We start from the raw sequence: 8,180 nt of genomic DNA on the forward strand, positions 1-8,180 counted from the left end.
GTAAATGCCCAAAAGTGGGATTGCTGGGTCATAGGGGAGCTCTATGTGGAGTGTTTTGAGGAGTCTCCATAGTACTTTCCAAAGTGGTTGAACAAGTTTACATTCCCACCAACAATGAAGTAAGGTTCCCTTCTGTCCATATCCCCTCCAGCGTTTGTTGTTATTAGAGTTCTTGATTTTTGCCATTCTAACTGGGTTGAGGTGGTATCTCAATGTTGTTTTGATTTGCCTTTCCTTTATGGCTAGGGAGCTTGAGCATTTCTTCATGTGTCTATTGGCTATTTTTCTTTCTTCTTCAGAGAAGTTTCTCGTTAAGTCTTTGGCCCACTTATTTATTGGCCAGTTGTTTCTTTGAGGATTTGTTTTTGGGGGATTTAATTTTTTGAGTTCCAACTAAATTTTAGATATGAGACCCTTGTCTGGTGTATAGCTAGTGAAAATCTTCTCTCAGTCCATAGGCTTTCTATTGATCTTGCTAGCTATGTCGTTTGCCATGCAGAAACTCTGCAAATTCATGCAATCAAATTTATCCAACTTCTATTTCATTTTTTGTGTTTCTGCGTCTCTATTAAGAAAATTTCGACCTGAGCCAAGGAGACCTAGGGTTTCTCCTATTACATCCTGTAATGTTTTCAGAATGTCTGCTTTGACTCCGAGGTCTTCGATCCATTTGGAGTTCATAAAGATCTAGCTTTAATTTTCTACAAGTAGTTAACCAATTTTGCCAGCACCATTTACTGAAGAGTATGTCTTTCTTCCATTCTATTTTTTTAGCTCACTTATTGAAGATTAGATGGCTATAGGTGTGTAGGTTCATTTATGGATTTTCAATTCTATTCCATTGGTCCTGAGGTCTGTTCTTGTGCCAGTACCAAGCTGTTTTGATTACTATGGCTTTATAGTACAGTTTGAAATCTGGTATTGATATTCCTCCAGCAGTGTTCTTTCCGTTGAGGAGCGTTTTTGCTATTAGGGGTCTTTTATTGTTCCCTATGAATTTTTGGATTGCCTCTTCTATTTCCTTGAAGAATGAGGGTGGAATTTTGATAGGTATCGCATTGAATTTGAAGAATAGCCTTGGGAAGTATTGCCATTTTCACGATGTTAATCTTGCCAATCCAGGAGCATGGGAGTTTTTCCCATTTTCTAAGTTCTGTTTTGATTTCCTTTTTCAAGATTTTAAAGTTTTCATCATAGAGGTCCTTCACTTATTTGGTTAAGTTAATTCCTAGGTATTTTATTTTTTGTGAGGCTATTACAAATGGAGTTGCTTTCCTAATTTCAGCCCCACTTTTCTCATTGTTGGTATACAGAAAAGCCATGGATTTTTAGGGGTTAATTTTATACCCTGCTACTTTGCCAAAGTTTTGAGTCAGCTGGAGTAATTTGAGCATGGAGTCTGTGGGATTCTTTAAATACAATATCATGTCTTCTGCAAAGAGGGAGAGTTTTATTTCTTCTTTCCCTATTTGGATCCCCTTTATGTCTGCATCTTGTCTTAATGCTGTAGCTAGTCATTCTAATACTAGGTTGAAGAAAAGTGGAGAGAGTGGACATCCTTGGCTTGTTCCTGAGTTAAGAGGAAATGGCTTTAGTTTTTCACTATTAAGTATAATGCTGGCCGTAGGTTTGTCATTTACAGCCTTTATTGTATTGAGGAATGTTCCATGGATTCCTAATTTTTCCAAAACCTTCATCATAAAGGGGTGTTGGATCTTGTCTAATGCTTTTTCTGCATCTATTGAAAGAACCATGTGTTTCTTATCCTCGCTCCTGTTGATGTGATGAATAATATTAATTGATTTGCTTATATTGAACCAGCTTTGCATCCCTGAAATGAATCCTGTTTGATCGTGGGGTATGATTTTTTGGTTGAATTGTTGAAGTCGATTGGCAAAAATTTTGTTGAGAAGATCTGCATCAATGTTCATCAAAGAAATGGGTCTATAGTTCTCTTTCTTTGATGAGTCCCTGCCTGGTTTTGGGATGAGGGTTATGATGGCTTCATAGAATGTGTTCGGTAGTGAACTTTCTCTTTCAATTTCATTGAAGAGTTGGAGGAGTATTGGTGTGAGCTCTGCTTTGAAGGCCTTGTAAAATTCTGCTGTAAATCTATCTGGTCCTGGACTTTTCTTAGCTGGGAGGTCTCTTGTTGCTGTTTCTATTTCAATGCTTGATATGGGCCTGTTAAGATGGTTTAACTCATGTTGGTTTAGTTTTGGCATGTCAATATTTGCTAGGAAAAGGTCCATTTCTGCCAAGTTCTCAAACTTATTAGCATAGCATTCCCTTATAATGTTCTGAATCTTGGTTGTTTCCGTGGTGATGTTTCCATTCTCATCTCTGAGTTTATTTATTTGGATGTGTTCTCTTCTTTTTCTGACAAGACTTGCTAAGGGTCTGTCAATTTTGTTAATTTTTTCGAAGAACCGACTCGTAGTTTTGTTGATTCTTTGTATAGTTTTTTTGGATTCTAATTCATTTAATTCTGATTTAATTTTGAATATTTCTTTCTGTCTACTGGATTGGGGTTTATCTTGCTGCTCTTTTTCAAGAAGTTCAGATGTCTCGTTAAATTGTTGGTTTCAGATCTCTCCAATTTGTTGATGTAGGAGCTCAGAGGTGTAAACTTGCCTCTGAGTACTGCCTTTGCTTTGTCCCAGAGGAGCTGGTAATTTGTGTGCTCATTTTTGTTGAATATCATGAACATTTGAATTCCCTTTCTAATCTCTTCCTTGACCCACTTGTGATTCAGCAGTGAGCAACACAACTACATCTTTGTCTAATTAACAATAACTAATTTTTGTTTTTTGATACCAAACTGCAAATAAATGATCATTTATCAGTTATATGATCCAGTCCTTTGTAAGTGTAATGGAATAAATGTTTATTAGTAATTTTATTAGCTATAAGGACAAATATTTTATTTTTTGGGGGGGGGTCCGGTTGTGGGGCCTGAACTCTGGGCCTGGGGGCTGTCCCTCAGCTCTTCAGCTCAAGGCTAGTGGTCTACCACTTGAGCCACAGTGCCACTTCCGGCTTTTTCCTTTTTGCTTATGTGGTGCTGAGGAATCAAACCCAGGACCTTGAGCATGCAAGGTAAGCGCTCTACCACTGAGCCACCTTCTCAGACTGAAGACAAATATTTTAAAATTTATGGTCTTGTTATGGGGATATTTGGCCGTAAATTTGTGACAATAGCTTGACCACAACAGAATGTATATACTCCTAAGTGGTCATTTCCTTTTATGTCTCTTTTCCAGATCAAACAAATCCACACAATGGAAATAAGACCAGGGACCTGCAACAAACTGAAGAAGCTGAGCCTTTCCTGGATTGGGCACATCAATGCAATTGTGAATTTGTCTTTGCACTAACATAAATGATTTGTGTTACAAGCCCCTAGATTTAGAGGAGTTTGTTACACTTTATTATTGTTGAAATGATGACTGGTTTTATATGAAATATGAATACACAAAGAAGATGAATTTTTATGAGACCTGATTACATAAGTATTTGTAAAAGAATGATAAATGGATAGAATACAGAGACAAATATGAGATTATATAAATAAAAGTACTGCAGTTGAGTCTGCCAAAGAACCTTCTCGAAAAAAAATTAATTTGCAACTGACTCATGAACATCAATAAATATCAGAGGAATTAGAAATGGGCTTACATATATGAACTTACTGATAGTCAGATATACACATTAATATGTTAACAGAAAAATCATAGACATACAAAATATATAAAAATATATAATATGCAGGTTGACCCATTGTAATAATCAGATGTGAAAGACAATATGTTGAAAGTGAACACCTTGGTGGGGGGAGGGAGGAACTGGGGAAGTGGGGAGGGAAAGGATGGTAGGAGGAAAACAAAGGAGGAGGTAACAATGCTGGATAGGAAATGTACTCATTACCTTATTCATGTAACTGTAACCCTCTGTATTGTATTTGTACAATAAAAAATATAAAACATATCTAATACATATAAAATATGTAAAAATGTATGAAGTCCTCAATTGCCTACAGCTCTCAACTCTTTCCTCCTGTATATCTGTGAATGGATATGACTGAGTCATCTTAGGGCTTACAATCCTATATGAGGCCCTCATTTAGTATATCCACAGGAAACCAGAGACGGAAAAGGGTTCTGGGAAATACACTTCCTGTAGAAACTGTGTAATAGAAGTTGAGAGCTGGCCACACTTTGTGGTCATATGACCCAAAACTCAAGGATTTGTTTAGGATTTCATTAGCCAAGAACATTTCCACACTGATTCTAAGTATCATCAGCATATTGCAAGTAAACAAGAAAATTTCATTAAGTCACAGGTCAATGGAAAATGAAATTTTTGCATGAAATATGTAAGAATCTCTTCACAAACAAACCAAATTCTTTCTTAACAATATAAAAAGCAAACTCAACTAAGTAGGCATGCAATATTATTTCTTTCTCTTCAGAGTTTGTACAGAATTCAACATTATCAACATCATGATGACCATGTGACAAATGCAAAATTATAAACCTCTCAGATCTACTGAATGTGAATATTCAGTTCAGCAAGATAACAAAAGTTTTCCTTGTTAGGTCTAAGAAGCCTTGACCAAGCCAGGGCTCACAACTGTAACCTCAGCTACTCAGGAGACTGATATTTGAAGATTGTGGTTCAAAGCCACCCCAGATAGGAAAGGAACACTGTTATTTCTAATTAGCCAAAAAGACCTGGAAGTAGACCTCTGACTCCAGTGGTAGAGCACTAGTCTTGAGTACGCATAGTGCAAGGAAAGTGCCTAGGCCCTGCATTCCAGAATGAGGACTGGCAGAAAAAAAAATTTGCTGTGTTTACAGGATGAGTATCAAAGGTAAGTGATTCTCCTTACTTCTCTATTAGCCTCTTTTAAGAACGTCTATTTAACACAGATGATAAACACACATAGATGTGCATCTGCATATACATACATGTGCACACACACATACACATACTTTCATTAGCTCATTCCCAGTTGTTAAGACAAAGTACCTGAGCACTGTACAAAGAACAGTTTTGTTTAATCCACACTTTTAGAGTTAGAAAGTCCTAGGTGCAGTGTCCTTACTTGTCTGTTCTCAGGTGAGAGCTGTCATGTCTGTATCAGGACATGGTGTGTTATTAGAAAGCCAGATGATGAAGAGGCTGAATATTTGGTTGTCTTCACATCATAGCAATTGACTCTTAAGAGATCTGACTTACTCCTTTAACCTTCCCAAAGGCAGCACCTTCAGTGATCTAAACACTTCCCCCAGGTCACTGACATTTAAGGTGTTCTAGCTATTAGCATAGATACACAAAGGTCCACTGAGAAAATATCCTTCTTACACAGACTTTGTGAAAAAGGTACATTGAAATGTTAGTAGTGCCTGTCCATATTCTAATACATTTGTATTGGTAGACAAAGAGAAGATGCATGCACTGTAATTTAACATTTTGTTATAAGCTCTAATCTGCTGTGCATATTACATTTCTATAGGTATCAATGCAGGTTGCCAGATATTGAACTATACAATTCACCTCTTACTGATAGGAATTCTATCCACATCAAAAGCACCAGGAAATGGGTATTTGAAAGAGGAAGGGGCAAAATAAAAGTGTAGAAGAATGATAGGCAAGAGAATAGAATGCAGGCAAGACTGCATCAAGAAAAAATAGGGGAAAGAGTGGGTCAAAGGCGGTGAAGATGTTGAAGGGATGACATAGATTGAGATGCATTGTAAACATAAACTGCTTTGTTAAATGGCAAAACAATCCAATATACTCTAAAGAATGAAAAGGGAAGAGTTAGGGTGGGAGGGGTAGGTAAGAATGTTAAAAGGGGCATCATTGATTAAGAGGCACTGTGCTTATAAACTTGTGTTGAATGGCAAATCCCTTGTATAACTATTTACTAGAAAATAAAAATATTCAAAAAAGTTACTTAGGGGTAACAAGTTAGACAAGAAATATACTCACCACCTTACTTATGTAACTGTTTCCCATCTGTACATCACCTTGACAGTAAAATTAAAAATAAACATAAACATAAGAATAATCCAAGGTCTCTTTGAATGGGAATGAAACATTTTAAGCTTATGCATGATATCAACACTTATGCATGATATGCCATGTCAACACTTCCTTCCTGTGCTATACCATGCACCATGATATTTGCATATTCTCCTGTATGTAATTAAATCTCTGAAGACATATAGATATGCTGCTGAGCTAATTGAGAAGTTAACTTGCACATGAAGTTCAAGTCCAAGGTGATGTGATCACAGGCTCAGATTCTCAGCCTTTCTCCTCTAGCTCTTTCATAAGAGAAACACTTTCTCTTCTTTATGGAATTAAGTCCTCAGAATCTTCACCAAATAGTACATTTTCAAAAGGGATTGATATTCTTCATCCTATGAAAATATGATGCAATTGACTTGTCATCCTTATTTCCATCCATAATCAGACAGAAGAAACAATACTCATGCTGTCTCCAGGTTTCCTGCCTACGGCTGGAGGACACAAAGCCACCATCCACTTCAAAGCCAGCACAGACATCAATTATGACATGCATTGGTACCAACAGAAACCAGGAGAAGCTGCCAACCCCATCATTAAATATACTATTACTGTTGTTTCTAGGGACAAATGCTGGTTCAGTGGTGGTGGGTATGGGACAGAGTTTACCCTGACAATGAATGACATGAAGTCTGAAATGCTGTATATTATTTCTCTCAGCAGGATGGAACTTTACCTTATACAGTGATGCACTTTGCTGCAAGAAACCTGACTAATGCTCTCAATGAGACTGCCTCAGTTGCTCCTGAAGATGTTTCATAGGGGAACTAGGCCTGCTGCGGTGTTTGCTTCATGCACAAGAGAATTCACTTCTCTTTCCTGTTCTGTAGTTTCTACTGCCCACCTCCTCCCATGCTGTTCTTGACAAATTTGAGTGGCAGGTTAAAATAGCTTTTTCCACATTCTCTGAGTCAAAGATCAATCTCCAAAGCAGAGGTCAATTCATGTAGCAAAGTCCCTGGCTTTTACCTCATATGTGATTTCCACCTCCAAGAAGAAATCAAAGACCAGAATGGACCTAGTTAATATTCTAAATAATATTAATAAAGGCAATTATTGATCTTGCTCCAATCTTCTATACTCTTATGACCATATTCCAATGCCCTGGGCAAAACACATGATAGGTCCTTCTTGCATTCTCAAAATTTGTCCTTCATGGATTTTTCCTTGATTTTTTTATTATAATGGCCATTAATCAATAAAATATCTATCTCTGTCTCTCTACTACTTTATGACTTCATTCATTTTAGTTAAATTTATTTAGATAGTCCCATAGTTGAAGGCTTCCTCTTCTAATCTGGTATATACTATTTGCTTGAATTGGTGGGACAAGAAGAATACATAATGGTTCCCGTGTCTTCCCTCTTCAGGCTTGAGGTTGCGGCTTTCAGACTGTACTCCTATAGCCATCACCTTTACAAGGTCCAGATGTGATGGTCTCACCTGTGACTCTTCCTGGTTTGTAGGTGATGGCTATCAGTGTCCCAACCGTTAACTACTTAATTTGAAATACACATTCATAACATTTTCTAAATATGTTATAATAGTTCAATATTTAATATTTTATAGATATTTATCAGATAAATAATTTATAGTATTACATCCCAGTCAGTAGCTACTCTTTTTATTTTCTTTACATTGTCTTGGAAGTAGATATGTTTGAATTTCTCCTTCCTTCCTTTCTTCCTTCTTTCTTTCTTTCTTTCTTTCTTTCTTTCTTTCTTTCTTTCTTTCTTTCTTTCTTTCTTTCTTTCTTTCTTTCTTTCTTTCTTTCTTTCTTTCTTAGTTTTTGGTTGGTTGTGGGCCTTGAACCTGGGCTTAGGCACTGTCCCTGAGTTTTCAGCTCAAGGCTAGAGCTCTACCACTTGAGCCACAGCACCAATTCTGGTTTTCTAATAGTTATTTGGAGTTAAGAATTTCATGGACTTTCCGGCCCAGGTTGGCTTTGAACTGTGATTTTCAGATCTCAGCCTCCTGAGTAGATAGGATAACAGAAATGAGCCACTGGCACCTGGCTAAATGTTTGAATTTCTATAAACTTCATTATGTCATTGCTTCTACACAGATTCATCTTATAATGCATC

Source organism: Dipodomys merriami, unplaced genomic scaffold, assembly GCF_024711535.1.
Source record: "Dipodomys merriami isolate MVZ:Mamm:240054 unplaced genomic scaffold, mDipMer1.0.p SCAF_489, whole genome shotgun sequence".
Classification (NCBI taxonomy): domain Eukaryota; kingdom Metazoa; phylum Chordata; class Mammalia; order Rodentia; family Heteromyidae; genus Dipodomys; species Dipodomys merriami.